This window comes from Rhodnius prolixus, unplaced genomic scaffold (assembly GCF_049639745.1).
Source record: "Rhodnius prolixus isolate KJV_2025 unplaced genomic scaffold, Rpr scaffold_6, whole genome shotgun sequence".
NCBI lineage: Eukaryota > Metazoa > Arthropoda > Insecta > Hemiptera > Reduviidae > Rhodnius > Rhodnius prolixus.
In genome coordinates this window covers 24,199,014-24,215,736 of record NW_027411634.1, presented here as the reverse complement: position 1 = coordinate 24,215,736, position 16,723 = coordinate 24,199,014, and the positions used below count along the sequence as shown (strand labels likewise).

The window sequence follows — 16,723 nt, the reverse complement described above, 5'->3', positions numbered from 1 at the left end:
AGACTAAAGAGAAGCTTGATAAACATTATGGTGACTCTGCACCTTCCATTAGAACAGTTAATAAGTGGTTTCAAAATTTTCGGAGTGGCCATATGGGCACAAGTGACGCTGAACGTTCTGGACGCCCTGTTGAGGTTACTACTCCAGAAATCATTGATAAAATCCATGATATGGTGATGGATGATAGAAGAGTGAAGGTGCGTGAGATTGCTAGTGCTGTGGGCATCTCGAATGAACGGGTACATAATATTTTGCATCAACATTTGGACATGACAAAGCTATCCGCAAGATGGGTGCCGCGATTGTTCACGCTTGACAAAAAACGAAATCGTGTGAAGTGTTGCAAGGACGGTTTGCAGCTGTTCCAGAAGAATCCGCAGGACTTTAAGCGTCGTTTCGTCACTGTGGATGAAACATGGATACATCACTACACTCCTGAGACCATAGAACAATCTAAACAATGAGTTACCAAGGGGGAATCTGCTCCAAAAAAGGCGAAGACCGTTCCTTCGGCCGGAAAGATTATGGCGCCTGTCTTTTGGGATTCGCAAGGAATAATCCTCATCGACTATCTGGAAAAGGGTAAAACTATTACAGGTGCATATTATTCATGGTTATTGGACCGTTTGAAAACCGAGCTGCAAGAAAAACGCCCACGATTGACTCACAAAAAAGTCCTTTTCCATCACGACAACGCACCAGCTCACACCTCAGCAGTTGTGGTCGCAAAATTAATGGAAATAGGGTTCCAACTCGTTTCACATCCCCCCTATTCTCTAGACTTGGCTCCCTCGGACTACTATTTGTTCCCCAATATGAAGAAATGGCTGGCGGGAAAAAGATTTTATTTAAACGAGGAGGTGATTGCAGAAACGAATGGCTATTTTTCAGACTTGGACAAATCCTATTATTCGGAAGGGATCAACAAACTAGAGCAGCGTTGGACGAAGTGTATAAGCCTAAAAGGAGACTATGTTGAAAAATAAAAAAGGTTTACCCCAAAAAATTAAGTAGTTTTTATTTTTGCACGGACTTTTCAAACGATCCTCGTATATATGTACCTACAATCTGCTTTCAGTGTTTTCCCGTTCATTTTTAGGTACAGCAAGAATGAAAACTGAATTCCAAAAATTGAAGAAGAAGAAGAAGTCTTCTAATCCTCAATATTTTTTCAATCTCAGTATTAGTAAAAATCACAATACTATTTGAAATATTACTCATTTAAAGTCAAGGAAGTGTAAGAAATGGTGTCATGACTGAAGTCAGTTTTTTTGAAGAAAATATTTTATCATTAATGGTAATTCCTCGTGGTTATATTGTGGTTATCCAAGATCTTTATATTTGACGAACAACCCAGTGTTATTACACAACCAGGTTGGCGATTTGTTCAATAATAATAAATGCCAACAAACATATTGAAACATAAAATCAAACCTTGACATGTAACATATGGTCCCCAGTTCTACAATTACCCGGACCAAGCCCAAATCGTAATAATAAGCTCCCACCTTATGTCTGTAAAATTTACAATCGATACTTTTTTTTCCTCTACTGTTGGTATTTGCTAAATTTGAAGGATAATTTTCATTTTGAGACGGTGTAATTCATATTTTATTTTTACAATTATTATACAGGGTTTTTTATTTTTTATTTTGCGCAGTAATAAATAAGAGCAACTACCCTCATCGAAGTAATGTTAAAGTACTTTGAAATAATCCAAGGTCTCTTTTACGAGAATGGAAACCAATGGAGGATATTCTACTTTTAAACGCTACTTGCCTTTTTTTTTTGTGAGTATATTTCAAGTTCACCATACACATGTCTTTCAGATGTTTTACATTTCTAAAAAGGTAGGTTTAATAAAGTAGTGTTTCTCTTATCTAGTTTATTGGCTCTCCAGACTACGAGGGTCGTTTGAAAAGTCCGTGCAAAAATAAAAACTACTTAATTTTTTGGGGTAAACCTTTTTTATTTTTCAACATAGTCTCCTTTTAGGCTTATACACTTCGTCCAACGCTGCTCTAGGTTGTTGATCCCTTCCGAATAATAGGGTTTGTCCAAGTCTGAAAAATAGCCATTCGTTTCTGCAATCACCTCCTCGTTTGAATAAAATCTTTTTCCCGCCAGCCATTTCCTTCATATTGGGGAACAAATAGTAGTCCGAGGGAGCCAAGTCTGGAGAATAGGGGGGATGTGAAACGAGTTGGAACCCTATTTCCATTAATTTTGCGACCACAACTGCTGAGGTGTGAGCTTGTGCGTTGTCGTGATGGAAAAGGACTTTTTTGTGGGCCAATCGTGGGCGTTTTTCTTGCAGCTCGGTTTTCAAACGGTCCAATAACGATGAATAATATGCACCTGTAATAGTTTTACCCTTTTCCAAATAGTCGATGAGGATTATTCCTTGCGAATCCCAAAAGACAGTCGCCATAATCTTTCCGGCCGAAGGAACAGTCTTCGCCTTTTTTGGCGCAGATTCCCCCTTGGTAACCCATTGTTTAGATTGTTCTTTGGTCTCAGGAGTGTAGTGATGTATCCATGTTTCATCCACAGTGACGAAACGACGCTTAAAGTCCTGCGGATTCTTCTGGAACAGCTGCAAACCGTCCTTGCAACACTTCACACGATTTCGTTTTTGGTCAAGCGTGTGCAATCGCGGCACCCATCTTGCGGATAGCTTTGTCATGTCCAAATGTTGATGCAAAATATTATGTACCGGTTCATTCGAGATGCCCACAGCACTAGCAATCTCACGCACCTTCACTCTTCTGACATCCATCACCATATCATGGATTTTATCAATGATTTCTGGAGTAGTAACCTCAACAGGGCGTCCAGAACGTTCAGCGTCACTTGTGCCCATATGGCCACTCCGAAAATTTTGAAACCACTTATAAACTGTTCTAATCGAAGGTGCAGAGTTACTATAATGTTTATCAAGCTTCTCTTTAGTCTCCTGAGGCGTTTTGCCTTTCATAAAGTAGTGTTTAATCAACACACGAAATTCTTTTTCGTCCATTTTTTGAAAATCACTCGACTTCCTCGATTCAAACGAATGCCAAACACAAAGAAATAGACCGATCTGGCTGAAACTTGGTGTGTGTTCTTCCAAGAGATGCTACTAACTAAACATAACCTCGATACGCGCCAGTAGTGCTATCTCTCTGACTTTGCACGGACTTTTCAAACGACCCTTGTAAGTTGTTCATTATTTTCAAGCCAAGCAGAAAGAAATTAAATCCGTCCAGGTAAGATGCAATCTCGCCCTTTTTAATGTCTTTTTTATGTTTAAAGATCTTTTTCTTAAAGCGAGGCTTTAAATTGACAAAAATCAGAAGTATTAATCGCCACAGATTAATAAATTCAATTTTTACACTATCTTGGGCTGTGATTATTTCTTGGTCATATAGGGTTCGTAACCGTAATAAATTGTTAAACTTAGGATTCAAGAATGGCGAGGAATCGGTCAAATAAAACAACTCGTCTTTTTGCCATCGTTTCGACAAATATATTGCCTTCTTCAGGGCCTGGATATTACAAATACAAAATAATTTTCAGAGTCAGTAACATTGAAAATAGTTACTATGCTATATTTTCTATGTTACTTACTCTGTAAATTGTTTTGTATTTGTAATATCCAGGCCCTGAAGAGGAAAATATATTTGTCGAAACTTTGGCAAAAAGACGAGTTGTTTTATTTGGCCGATTTCTCGCCAATCTTGAATCCTAAGTTTAAATTATTTATTGGGTTTCAGACATGTAAAGTAGTTTTTTCTTAGAAATAGATTACTTTGAAATGTACTCGCGAAGAAGTTTGGAAATTGGAGCGAGCTTCAGGATTATTAAACCGAAAATTTGATAGTTAAATTTGATATATCATTTAAGTGGTAGCACGGTTTCCAAAAAGAAATTTCAAGAATATTGTTCAATAGAAGAGAAATTTATCGAAAAGGATTTTTTTATGAAAAGGATCAGGGAACTTTGTTTTTGTTTTACTATGGGAGTGCTCTTTACCTTTTGCGGACGATGTTGCTCAAGATAATGATGATGCAGAGTTGACATTCGCGAAAGAATTTAGTTTCTGGGGTTTGGAAATCAATTTCGCCAAAACAAACTCGGTTTAAAACGGAAATTTAAAAAGCGATTATGATTTCAGCTTTGACATTGCAGTTAGAAATAGATAAAGGAACTTTTTAAATGATTTATAGATTGATTGGCCAAATTGATGTCGAATGAAGAAAACGGTTAGGATAGAATCAATTTCATCTTGATTGACAGCTTGCAATCAGTATCCGAAGTTAAAGGGTTTATCAATCCTCAAACTTATCAATGATTTCTCTACAATTCTTTTTTTTTCCATTCATTTCTTTGACGATTGAAACTGAATTGTCACAAATGTAAGGATTACTTTTGTTCTTAATCGCAGCGCGTGGGTAGTTTGATGAACGGCTAACGTTATTGTCTTGTCTGTTCTATCACTGCAGCCCTATATTCGTTTCTCCACAAAACCTTACCTAGGTCATTCAGTGAACAGTTGATGAATGACTACTGTTATGTCTTTTTAGGTTGATTAACTTGTGTCCAATATGTTATCCGCTTTAATTTTTCTTACTTTATAGAAGGTAAGTTGGGAAAAGTGATGATCAGAAATCGTGTAGGTGTATTATCAAGCGAAATACGCATGGGTGGGTAGATTAATTGTTAACACTGTTTCTAAGCTATCCTTACCAGTCATTTGTTAAGTTAACCTTAATTGAAAATTATTTGTGTTCAACTAAAAATCAGTGAAATATGACAGCTGACAATAAAACTCAACCCCATCACAGCCACTACGTGGAACCAACAGTGTTGTTTTTTACTCAATTATTTGTAAGTAATGCTTGTATGATCAGCATCAATACTTAAACCAGACATTCTATGTAGATAAAACCAAACGTTTATTTATGTAAACAAAAGCTTCTTAAGTTGTCTGGATTTTATGTGCTATAATAAAGTAATGCCATTATTATTCCGAATATTCAGCGAACTTGAATTTCCTTAGTTTCCTTTGTTCAAACTAAGGATCTTTATTGAAAGGTTAATTATCATTATAACCCAAGAATTAGATATCTATACTTATTTTTTATTAATAATATTTTGTTTTATTTCATCAAAAGGCACACATTCCAACCCCAGGGTCACCTCTTTTCCAAGATTCCTTTTTTTTATTTTACTGTGAGAATCTGCAGCATTCCAAAGTTATAAAATAACTCACCTAGTTGTAGGGTGGTTATGAGGAGGTCATACTGATAACGGATAACTACTGGCAACTCATTCCTCTTCTTCATTGACCTCCGTAAATATTTCCCTCCTTGTAATTACTTCTAACTCCATCTGGTAATTATTTTCAGGAAGCCCTACCAACGATCCACACATGTTCTCAGAATATCTTCAACAGATTAGAGGAACCATGCTTTCCAGGACAGTTCTAGGAAGATAGAGGAACTGGTGACTAGGAGTAATCACTCTCTAGTGACTCACGGCAAAGCCTTGTTATTCCAAAAATGGAACCCGAAAATTAAGAAATTGAGAGAGTTCTATGGGGATATACACTCCATTAATAGATAACCAGGATTTTGATGAAGTCAACAGCGCTCCCAAGATGAACGAATGAAAATTCTTATTTGTTAAGTCCAAGTGACGTTCAGCAGTTGGTTCTCCATCAGGTAACATTATATAAAAATAATTATTTTGTAAAACTTAATATAAATATTTAAAATACCAAGTACATAAATGTTAAAAATTAAAACAATTTTTAATTTAAAGAATCTCTCTTAGTGATATTTCAAAAATATGTAGGTGTGTTCAGGTGCTTTGCAACTGACATTTTATTGATGAGTCACAAATATAAAACTGGACACTGCAGATATTATCTCCAAATTTGAATGAAGAACTCTTCATAATTGATTATATTTTTGATGGGTTTTTCCCCTTGTCATTTAAAATTCTTTGTAATTCGCCAAGGAGATGTTTTTGAAAATTATTGACTTACTTTATTTCAACTATATATTTTTAGTTCGAAGGAAAAAGTAAAAAGAAATTATTATAGATTCTATTTTCCTCTACTATTAAGAAATGTAATACTATAATAAAACTTTCTTGTTGCAAAGTTATTGTGCAACATTTAGTGCACTTTTCCGTGGCTTGAGGTTTATATCAAGTACTGATTTATAATGAGTTTGAATTTGCCAAAATGTAGAACAAAAACAAATAATATACGAGGGTCGTTTGAAAAGTCCGTGCAAAGTCAGAGAGATAGCGCCACTGGCGCGTATCGAGGTTATGTTTAGTTAGTAGCATCTCTTGGAAGAACACACACCAAGTTTCAGCCAGATCGGTCTATTTCTTTGTGTTTGGCATTCGTTTGAATCGAGGAAGTCGAGTGATTTTCAAAAAATGGACGAAAAAGAATTTCGTGTGTTGATTAAACACTACTTTATGAAAGGCAAAACGCCTCAGGAGACTAAAGAGAAGCTTGATAAACATTATGGTGACTCTGCACCTTCGATTAGAACAGTTTATAAGTGGTTTCAAAATTTTCGGAGTGGCCATATGGGCACAAGTGACGCTGAACGTTCTGGACACCCTGTTGAGGTTACTACTCCAGAAATCATTGATAAAATCCATGATATGGTGATGGATGATAGAAGAGTGAAGGTGCGTGAGATTGCTAGTGCTGTGGGCATCTCGAATGAACGGGTACATAATATTTTGCATCAACATTTGGACATGACAAAGCTATCCGCAAGATGGGTGCCGCGATTGCTCACGCTTGACCAAAAACGAAATCGTGTAAGGACGGTTTGCAGCTGTTCCAGAAGAATCCGCAGGACTTTAAGCGTCGTTTCCGTCACTGTGGATGAAACATGGATACATCACTACACTTCTGAGACCAAAGAAGAATCTAAACAATGGGTTACCAAGGGGGAATCTGCGCCAAAAAAGGCGAAGACCGTTCCTTCGGCCGGAAAGATTGTGGCGACTGTCTTTTCGGATTCGCAAGGAATAATCCTCATCGACTATCTGGAAAAGGGTAAAACTATTATAGGTGCATATTATTCATCGTTATTGGACCGTTTGAAAACCGAGCTGCAAGAAAAACGCCCATGATTGGCCCACAAAAAAGTCCTTTTCCATCACAACAACGCACCAGCTCACACCTCAGCAGTTGTGGTCACAAAATTAATGGAAATAGGGTTCCAACTCGTTTCACATCCCCCCCTATTCTCCAGACTTGGCTCCCTCGGACTACTATTTGTTCCCCAATATGAAGAAATGGCTGGCGGGAAAAAGATTTCATTCAAACGAGGAGGTGATTGCAGAAACGAATGGCTATTTTTCAGACTTGGACAAATTCTATTATTCGGAAGGGATCAACAAACTAGAGCAGCGTTGGACGAAGTGTATAAGCCTAAAAGGAGACTATGTTGAAAAATAAAAAAGGTTTACCCCAAAAAATTAAGTAGTTTTTATTTTTGCGCGGACTTTTCAAACGACCCTCGTAGTCATAAACAGAGACAGGATCGCAGCAGTTAAAGAGTAGGGAAAATCAGCTGAAATTACTCACATGACTTTTTCCTAATGCAATTTACATAAATTAAATTTCTCTGAATTTACTATTTTTATGAAAAAGTAGTTTACCTTAATATTATAAATGTTCTCTTAAAAAGTATCATTTTCGAAATCAAATTGCTTAAAACTACAGAAATCTAAGCCGAGAAAGTCCAAATTGGGAATTACGGTCATATTCTAATAAAAGTGCTATCCAAAAATGAGTTTTTACTCTTCTTAATAATTTCAATTTAATCAGAATGTTTTTACATCACTAAAATCTAACGCTGTAACTGCGACGTCATACTTTAAGTAGAAAATGGCACCCAATTACGACAATATTTAAAAATCATTGCTTTAAAAGCAATTTATTTGCGATGCGCACATCGCACGCACCTGCAGTTAGTTTAGGAAATAAGGCTTTCTTATTTAGACTGAGGCAAGCTAAAAAATTTAAAATAAACGCGACCATTTAAAGTGAAACCAACCAGAGGCTGTAGAAGCAGACCGAATTCAAAACTACACACCTTGAGTATAATTGTGGTATAAGACATTGAGGAATATACAAATTACATCCGGTATTGTACAATCCCAAACTATTCTTGAATACAAAGTTTACATACATACACACAATGTATAATATATGCAAGTGTCTTCTAGTAATGAAACGACTAAACAAGAATTGTATAATATATTTTTATTTCGTTATTGTGTGGGTGTCATTTTTCTTCTTCATCTCCTCTGCATCATCACTCCCATTCTATCTTCACCTTCTTTACATTCACACATATAGTACATATATATAAACTTATAAACCTAACCTTTGTTATAAACACGTTGGGTACTCTCTCCTTTTGTCTTGTCCGTTTTGTATCTTCTTCTTTTTTTAAACTTATCTTTGTCTTCTAATATGTTTATCTTCTACAATGTGTAAGATTTTTGCTGAATTTAAGGTGTCTAGTTCAGAAGATGATGATTCTTTTAAAATAAGTCGTAAAAAGCGCTGCAGGAGAAATAAAAAAAGAGTATCGAAATTGAATTGTTCATTGTTTTTGGTGACTGATTCATTAGTATAGAACGAAGAAAGAATAACGCTAATTTCAGTCTATTTTACCGAGCTTTCGACCAAGGGACTAGGGTCATCTTCAGGGCGTATACAACAATTTTTTATAATGTAAAAATATTATATTGTCAATAAGCCCTGAGGGTGACACAGTGACTGGTTCGAATGCTGAGCAAAATAAAATATAAAAAAATTAAGAGTGAAATTGGCGTTATTTTTTCTTCCTTCTGAATATGTATTTCTCATTATTTTTTGTGACTCTTAAAAAAATAGAAAAAGAAAATTAGATTCCTTAAATCAGTGTGGTCAAATTTTAAATTTAGAGTGTAATATAAAGGTAAATCAATTATATTGAATGTAAAATATTAAAATCACTTTAATTTTTTTTTTTTTTTTTTCACTTTATTTGTATATTTACAACTGCAACAATTTTTGCATCAAATAAATTTGATCTTATTGGTTCAGTTCTCTCGAAAAGTCATGGTTGGAGCAATCACCCGCTGGTGAAACTCTTTCACAATGATTTAATCACAACAGATCTCTAGGCCATTTTCGCTTCAAGCGACGAGGAGGATTGTCGGGAAGGTGAGCAGAGGAGAGTTGTTGGACAAGAGGATTAGGATGGAGAGCTAGGAGGCTGTGAAATTTACGGTAGCGAGACTTTATTAGGTCAGTGACGAAAGGGATGTGAAGGTCGGTGTGTATTGTAAGGTTAGAAATGTAGTAAGGAGCATTCAGGATTTTCCGTAGGATTTTAGACTGTAGTGTCTGCAGGCGTTTGGAGTTAGAAGGTTTGGTTGAGCCCCACACTTCAGCTCCGTATGTCCATATGGGTCTTAACAGTGTTTTGTAAATTGTCAGTTTGTGATTTAAGTCGAGTTTGGATCTGCGGTCAAGTAGTCTAGTAAGTAGCTTGTAGCGTCTGTTCACGTCTTGTCGTTTCAGTCGAGTATGTGGGATCCAGGTGAGTCTCTTGTTAATGTACAGTCCTAAGTGTATTAAAATATAAAACTGTTACGAAGTTTTAAGAAGTTAACGATGGACGATATTATTTGCAATTAAAAGTTACAGAAATTAAATTTATGAAGTACGATGAACTGGTTGAGTAGGGAAGATATGAACTAACAAGAAAATAGTTAACTTTTGTGTTTAATGTTCCTTAATAAAGAAAACCATAGATAGTCTCCACTAATCTTAATTTTTTTCTTACATTAGGCCCTTTCAATTTCATTTAACCAATTTGTTGATAATCATTTAAAGCATGCCATTTTTATTTAAATATTTTCTTTTGCAGCAACCTATTTAAACCATAGAAAGCAAGTTCCATTCATTTTTTCTGCCTGGTAGGCGCACTGCCGATCAATTACGAAGTTAATCTCTTAGAACTTCGTCTCTTATATGCCTATCTACCAGCATTTCATCGTTAGATATCGATTAGAGTAAGTAAAACATACTACGTAATTTATTGAAAAGACTTTATCATCTAATATACCACTCTTCCTACCTTAGAAAGATCTACGATTTTTACCTTCTGTCATATCTTTAAATCTAAACAGCCGCTGAAGATTCTACTGTGTGTTATATCAAAATCTCTCATTCCTTCAGTAAGACAGAAGGATAGACAGAATACCTTCCAGAGTTAGTGATTTGTAAAAGGCGTACAAAATGCCAATGATTGTTTCCAATGGAAGCTGTTTGGGTAATAATATAAATAAGGCCTGTTATTTTAAAGTTTATTCCATTAATTTCATTAAACGATGTTTTCAAGTAGACAGGTGATATTAAAGGGTACTCAGAGACATGAGATCATAAATTAGTATTAAATTCAAACCTTGTAAATAATATTAAATTATTGAAAATAATAATAATAATAATATCTTTCATCTCAACTTGCTCTATGTCTTTTTTTTCTCAACAGGTTCTAAGGAGGTTACTTTATAAACAATATAGTGGAAGAATGTTTTCTTTGATGAAAGCAGTTAGTTTTGTTACATACGTAAGTTGTTTAATCTCAATTAATAATAATTGAAATTAAATGAAAACAGAAAGATTGGTTTTAAAAAAAATGCATAGTGAAATCATTTTAAGAAGAGAATGTTAAATTCATACAAACCTTCTTCCCCTGTATTAGGATATATATGAGGCTATTATATTGATACAGGCTACTTTTATATATATATACACGATGATAATAATGTCATTCACTATACAGACATGTTTTGTAAAACTTTCTATAACCTAGTCTATTATGCACATATATATATCATCATTAAATTTGCATCTATTTTACACACAATTGACAATACATATTGCGTACTGCTCTCACTTTAATTTTCTCTTGTTGGCCAAAAAAGAAATATTAAGATCACATTTCCGCTGTTAACATTCTTTCTGTCTAGCTTTCCTAATAATAGAACAGATGTTTTTTTAAAAAAAATATATAAACAACCTTAAAGAGCTTTTTAATCATTATGTTTCATTGAAAATTCAAAGTGAAAGCTGTGCCAGAGTTTCATTTTGCACTTTAAGGATATACTGAAGGATATTCCGCTGCCAGAGAGGTTTACTATATTATTTTCAAGGTGGAATAATAGGTACCCTTCCCCTCTTACGAGTTCTAGGGGGTCATTTACTATCAGTTTTTCGTTCAGATATGTTCTCTTTGGTAGAAAGCTGAAATATCTCTTATCGCAACCTCACGATAACAACGCAATCACATAGGATATGAAAACTCGTTTAGTTCTTAGTTCTTTTCTTCCTACAGTTTGCAGAGTCTACACAGAAATAACCAAACAATTTGATGATGTTTTCTACACCTACTTTGCGCTCCAAGAAAGCCAGGTACCAGAGGAAACTGATTCTTCAGAGACTGAAACTACAGATTTTTCTCAGTTCTACTTTTACCCAGATCACAAGCATAAACCTTTTTATCTTATTTTATTACTGGATTAGCCTTCCAGTATTTGTTGTTCTCTAGAAAAGTTTATTACTGCTTAATAGTTGTTTGTACCGTGTCTTGGATAATAACAAGGACATGTTCTGCATCAAGCGATGCCTCTGATGCTAACGTGAACAAGCAACCTTATAAGGACAACCTTGTTGTACCAGGAAACGCAATATCCAGGACTTTCCCAAGCGTAGGTTGAGGGATGAGGATCTTTTAAAAGTTGCTGGCGCTATCAGCACAGCCTGGATGACCGATTAAATGAAAATCTTCTTATAAAAGTAAAGTAATCGCCTATTTTTTCAGGCGGGGCTTTACGTCCAACTACCAATTAGGTGTCGTGGACGGAGGCGACTAGCAAACATACTTTACTATTAATTTCTTTTATTAACCATTAAATAAAATCCAAGGCCTAAGGCACAATACATATTAGCTTCGCAGGTCTCTTATAAATTCTTCTTATATTTAGGTTTTCTATTGCATAAATTTTAACCTGGAAGACAGGAGTAACTTATCAAAAGAATAATAGTTTGGATAGGACTTGTGATTACATGACTTTAGAATATTTATTCATCAAAATATAAATACAACAAATTCGTAAAAGTAAAAGTTTAAATGAACAAATGTATTGTTATAAATTCATTTTTACAAACATAGATTTATAAATATTTTCAGATGAATCATCTGCTAAAAGTTGGATTGGCGCTTGTTTCTCATCTCATAACTTTTCGAAATGAATCAAATATCGGAGATCATGTACATCAGTCAACTATTGTATGTTTTGATATTTGACATCTTTGTATATGCAAGTTAAATTAAAATTTCTCTCTTCATAAAACTTATTCAATAATTTCTGAAATCCGAATTAACGAAAGCTCGTTATTACGGAATGAATCTTTAATATTGTTGCGAATTCAGTCACATTCTAATGATTTTTTTTTAAATTTGATTTTAAGTTATTTTGGTACAACTAAATCGGTAGTCATTGTAGCTTTTCAGAACTTAGTCTTGGCCTTGCTTTAATCTCTCATTGAGTAATAAATTTCTTATTTAAAAGAAAAAAAAATAAATAACAGCAGTATCTATGCAATCGAAACGGGATTTTCATGTGAATAACATTGAACGATACACTTCTATCACTGTTAGTGAAATGATACTTTCTGTGGCGTTGGTGGGATGTAGCAATATCTTCGCAATCGATTTTACTTTATTTCTGTGCACTTATCGATTTTACTTATTTCTTTGGCATTTTAAAGTGGTAACAGTGGTTAGTCATTGTAAACAATAGATTTCTAAACTGAGATGGTTGCTTTATTAAGGCCATAGTAAGGGTACGTTCACAACGGAGCTGTGAGCATAGTTGATAACGGAGATGATAGCAGTGATGCATCAGCGATTATAGAATAACCTAGTACATTCTTATGTGAGCGTGCACAACGAAGCTTCGACTAGTGACTCATACTCGCTGCTATAAACGAACATAGATGATAGAATTGAATTTTTCATTTTTCTGCTAGCTGAACTCCAGTATCGGAGCATCAAAATGGACGTAGAAAAATTATTTAGTGCTGTCTTTACTCATTATTTTTGGTTATTATTTTATTATTTACTTTTAAACAATATTTTGTTTTTTAAATCGTGCTTACATTTATTTTCATGTGTATTTATTTGTTTTTTTTCAATCAAATCATTACTTACCTAAGAGTAATCACTAGTTTTTCTTCTGTTATAGGATTTCCTTGACAATTTTTCCAAAGTTTTCTTAATTTTGACCTTATTTTTTCTAAAATATAGTTGAATGTGGGTGGACCTATCCTCACATATTAAAAAAAACGATCCGGATAATTTCTAAGTTCCTTATATAAATAGTGAAATTCGCCCAAAGTACTTCGTTTTTTATTTATGGTATGTACATGATATTTTCTAAAGCGTTTTTTCTTTAAAATATACCATTTCGTTGCTGCTGAACATAAAAACTCTTCTTCATGTTGTATGTATCACAGCTCCGTTGTGCACACTAATCAGCGATTATATTTTACTCTATCAGTTATCATCTCTGCTATCATCTATACTCACAGCTCCGTTGTTGGGCTTCTCTGGGCGGTAGTTCTAAGGTAAGGATACCCTGTCATTTACGGCCCTTGAAGCTTTAGAACTAAGGAGATAGTTACCGAGTTCAGTTTGCGTTATAGCCTCTACTGGTTTTGCCTTGACAAACGTCATACCTATTAGTGGTTTCAATAGCAATTGGTAACCATTCTTGGCCCAAAATAAGATGATTGTCCAATGATTTCTTGAATGGTAGTATAGATCAGAAAATATCTCCACAGGATATTTTACATTGTAGATAGGTTACAACCCAGTGGTTGCTGAGACAAAAAGAGGAATCAACTCTAATACCCAGCCAAATTACACAGCTATTGCAAGTTCGCGTTCGTGGAAATCAGTAGATAGAATTCAGGATCCCGTTAAGAGCGGAGGTTATATCTGCAAGACTTTTCAATGGGGACGGTACAAAGCCACTATGGCTGCAGAGCTACAGTGTACAAGACCCTTGACATAGTAAAATAATTCTGTCACGTTTCCCGATGGTACCCAATAGCGGTGTTTAAAAGAAAATATCAGTTTTTACAGATTATTTTTTTCAAACGTAGGAGTAAAAACACATTTTACACTCCTTTTTTTTCAAATATTTTTTCAACCTCGATATTTGTATTTTCCAGATAAAAATTCATTTTAGGAAATCTGACAAGAGTTAATAATTTTTATGTCAACCGCAAGAGAGAGTAAAAAATACATATTTTTTTTTAATAAATGCGCACGTCACAAAATATGATGTAATAAGGTAGTATGAGACCTCCTGCCGTGTATATACATATTACATACAAAATTCTTTTTATATATGACTGAGGTTGTAATATATAATACTCTAAGTACACATCAATCTATAAAACGGAACATATATAAATGTCTGTATAAAATTTCTCAATGTCCAGATAGTAAATTTAATAATTTTATCTATTTGTAAAGGTGTTTTTAATATCTTTTATATATAGATATATAAGAAAGTAATAATAGCAATAATAATGACTATAATATCAGATATGCATCTATCTTTATGATATGTTTATATATAATGTGATTTCTTGTCATAATAAAACCTCCAGCAATAAATCTAAATTTATTACCTATTTGAATTGGTGAAAATAAAAATGATTAGGTATGCTCAAATTTTATTTTCCTTATCTCATTGTTATTTTATATGATTGTCGTAAGTATTTTGAATGGTAAATCAGGTGTTGTGAGCTGTAAATCTGGTGTGAAATGGGCCTGATTTCATTCTACAATTTTAGATTCTTGTTCTAGGTACAATACAAGAACAGATTAGGAAAGTGGTAGATATATATATTAGGGTCAAGTCCACTATTCTGAACAAAATAGTTGTGCAGCCCAAGTTTTTCTTCTGGTCAAAATGCGCTTATAATCCAATAAAATGTATTTAATTATTTATTATTTTAATTGTCTTTATTAAAAAAATGATACAGACAGCAATATTTACATTGAATCGAGTTCTCCCGTTACAATACTGTCCATCACCAGGCAATAAGTTACAAGAAGCTCTTAGGAAGAGAAAATCTAAACAGCTGGATTCGAAGGTTTCCAAGTTTCTCCGGTCGTGGCGTTGTGATAGTATAGTGTCACAATCTATTGTACATTATATGCTTTTGCTGATGTGTTTATACTACAAATGCAATTAAATAAGATAAATACATATTGTAAATTAATTAATTGGTGCAAGGACTATTTTTCATTATTACAATAGTGATAACTAGGGAACGGATTCGTATGTATTTACATATTTTTTTCTAGGCAATTTACAGATGTTTTTCAACTAGAAGTATTCATACTGACACTTTTTAAGCCGTTTGAGTCTACTTTTATTTCACGTATTTCCACATATTTGGATGTTATCGCATATTTATACATATGTATTTGATTAAAATAAATAAATATTTCTACATATTTAATCAAAATATGTACATATTTTTCATTTTGGGCATATTTTCATGACATGACAGGAACTGTGAACCACAGACTGTAGGGCTGTGAATCACAGTGGGTACAATGGTTATTGTAATTTACACAGAATGCTGCTAAACAGTGACGGGCACTTGTTAGTTCTTTGAAGTTGTCTGTTCTTTCAGCTCGTTCGTTGAAGTGTCCAATTCATTCCGTTCGGTCACTTAGTGTATTCTTTTTTGGGTGAAATGCCACGAACATCGGCCTCAAATAAACAACTGGTTGCTAAATATCTTCGCGAGTTTCCAGCAGAACTTTTTCGAAGTGATGGAGACATTTTGTACTGCACAGCTTGTGACAAGCGCGTTTCTTGCTCTCAACGTTCCCAAGTCACCCAACATATTGCCACCGGATCGCACATAGAGAATAAAAACAGAAAGAAAGAGAGGACGTCCTATCAAGCCTTCCTTACATCTCCATCATCAAGTAAGTCTACTCTGAGTACAGATCTATGTCGGGCTTTGGTTTGAGCAGATATCCCTTTCCACAAACTTAAAAATACTCATTTCAAAGGATTCTTAGAGACCTATATTGGGAAAAAATGCCTGACGAGAGCACTCTGCGGAAAAACTACCTGGAAGATATCTATAAAGATACACTAACCAAAATTCGAGAACATATCAAAGATGGACCGATTTGGGTGTCAGTTGATGAAACCACTGACGTTAAGAGCAGGTATATTGCCAATGCAGTTATTGGAAAACTTGACAGTGATGCTGATGTGGATTCAAAGCCATTCCTTTTGAACTGTGAGGTTCTCGAAAAATGCAATCATTCCACCACTTCACGATGCATATCCTATGGCCCAGTGGAGTTTTGAACGAAAAAGTTCTTTTGTTTCTCTCTGATGCTGCCCCCAACATGGTCAAAGCTGGGCAATCTATTCAGGTATTTTATCCTAAGATAATTCATGTAACGTGTATTGCTCATGCCTTGCATCGAATAGCAGAAACTGTCCGATCTTTGTTCAGTGACGTAGATTCCTTAATCTCCTCGGTTAAAAAAGTGTTCTTAAAAGCACCAAGTCGCATTAAAATGCTAAAAGA

The 16,723-nt window shown here is 34.6% G+C and overlaps 1 protein-coding gene and 1 long non-coding RNA gene across 3 annotated transcripts in view; one reads left to right on the top strand and one right to left on the bottom strand.

Annotated features, from left to right (window-relative positions):
• The window catches only part of LOC141461445 (uncharacterized), a 244,966-nt gene that overhangs the window by 219,030 nt on the left and 9,213 nt on the right, over positions 1-16,723 (bottom strand). The window lies entirely within an intron of this gene.
• On the top strand, positions 4,225-14,900 carry LOC141460874 (uncharacterized). Of its 2 annotated transcripts, none has more exons than XR_012462409.1 (4): positions 4,225-5,705; positions 9,948-10,092; positions 12,273-12,371; positions 14,321-14,900. It is a non-coding gene; the product is annotated as an uncharacterized lncRNA (long non-coding RNA). The 2 variants fall into 2 exon arrangements; XR_012462408.1 differs by having other exon boundaries at positions 12,273-13,187; positions 13,330-14,900.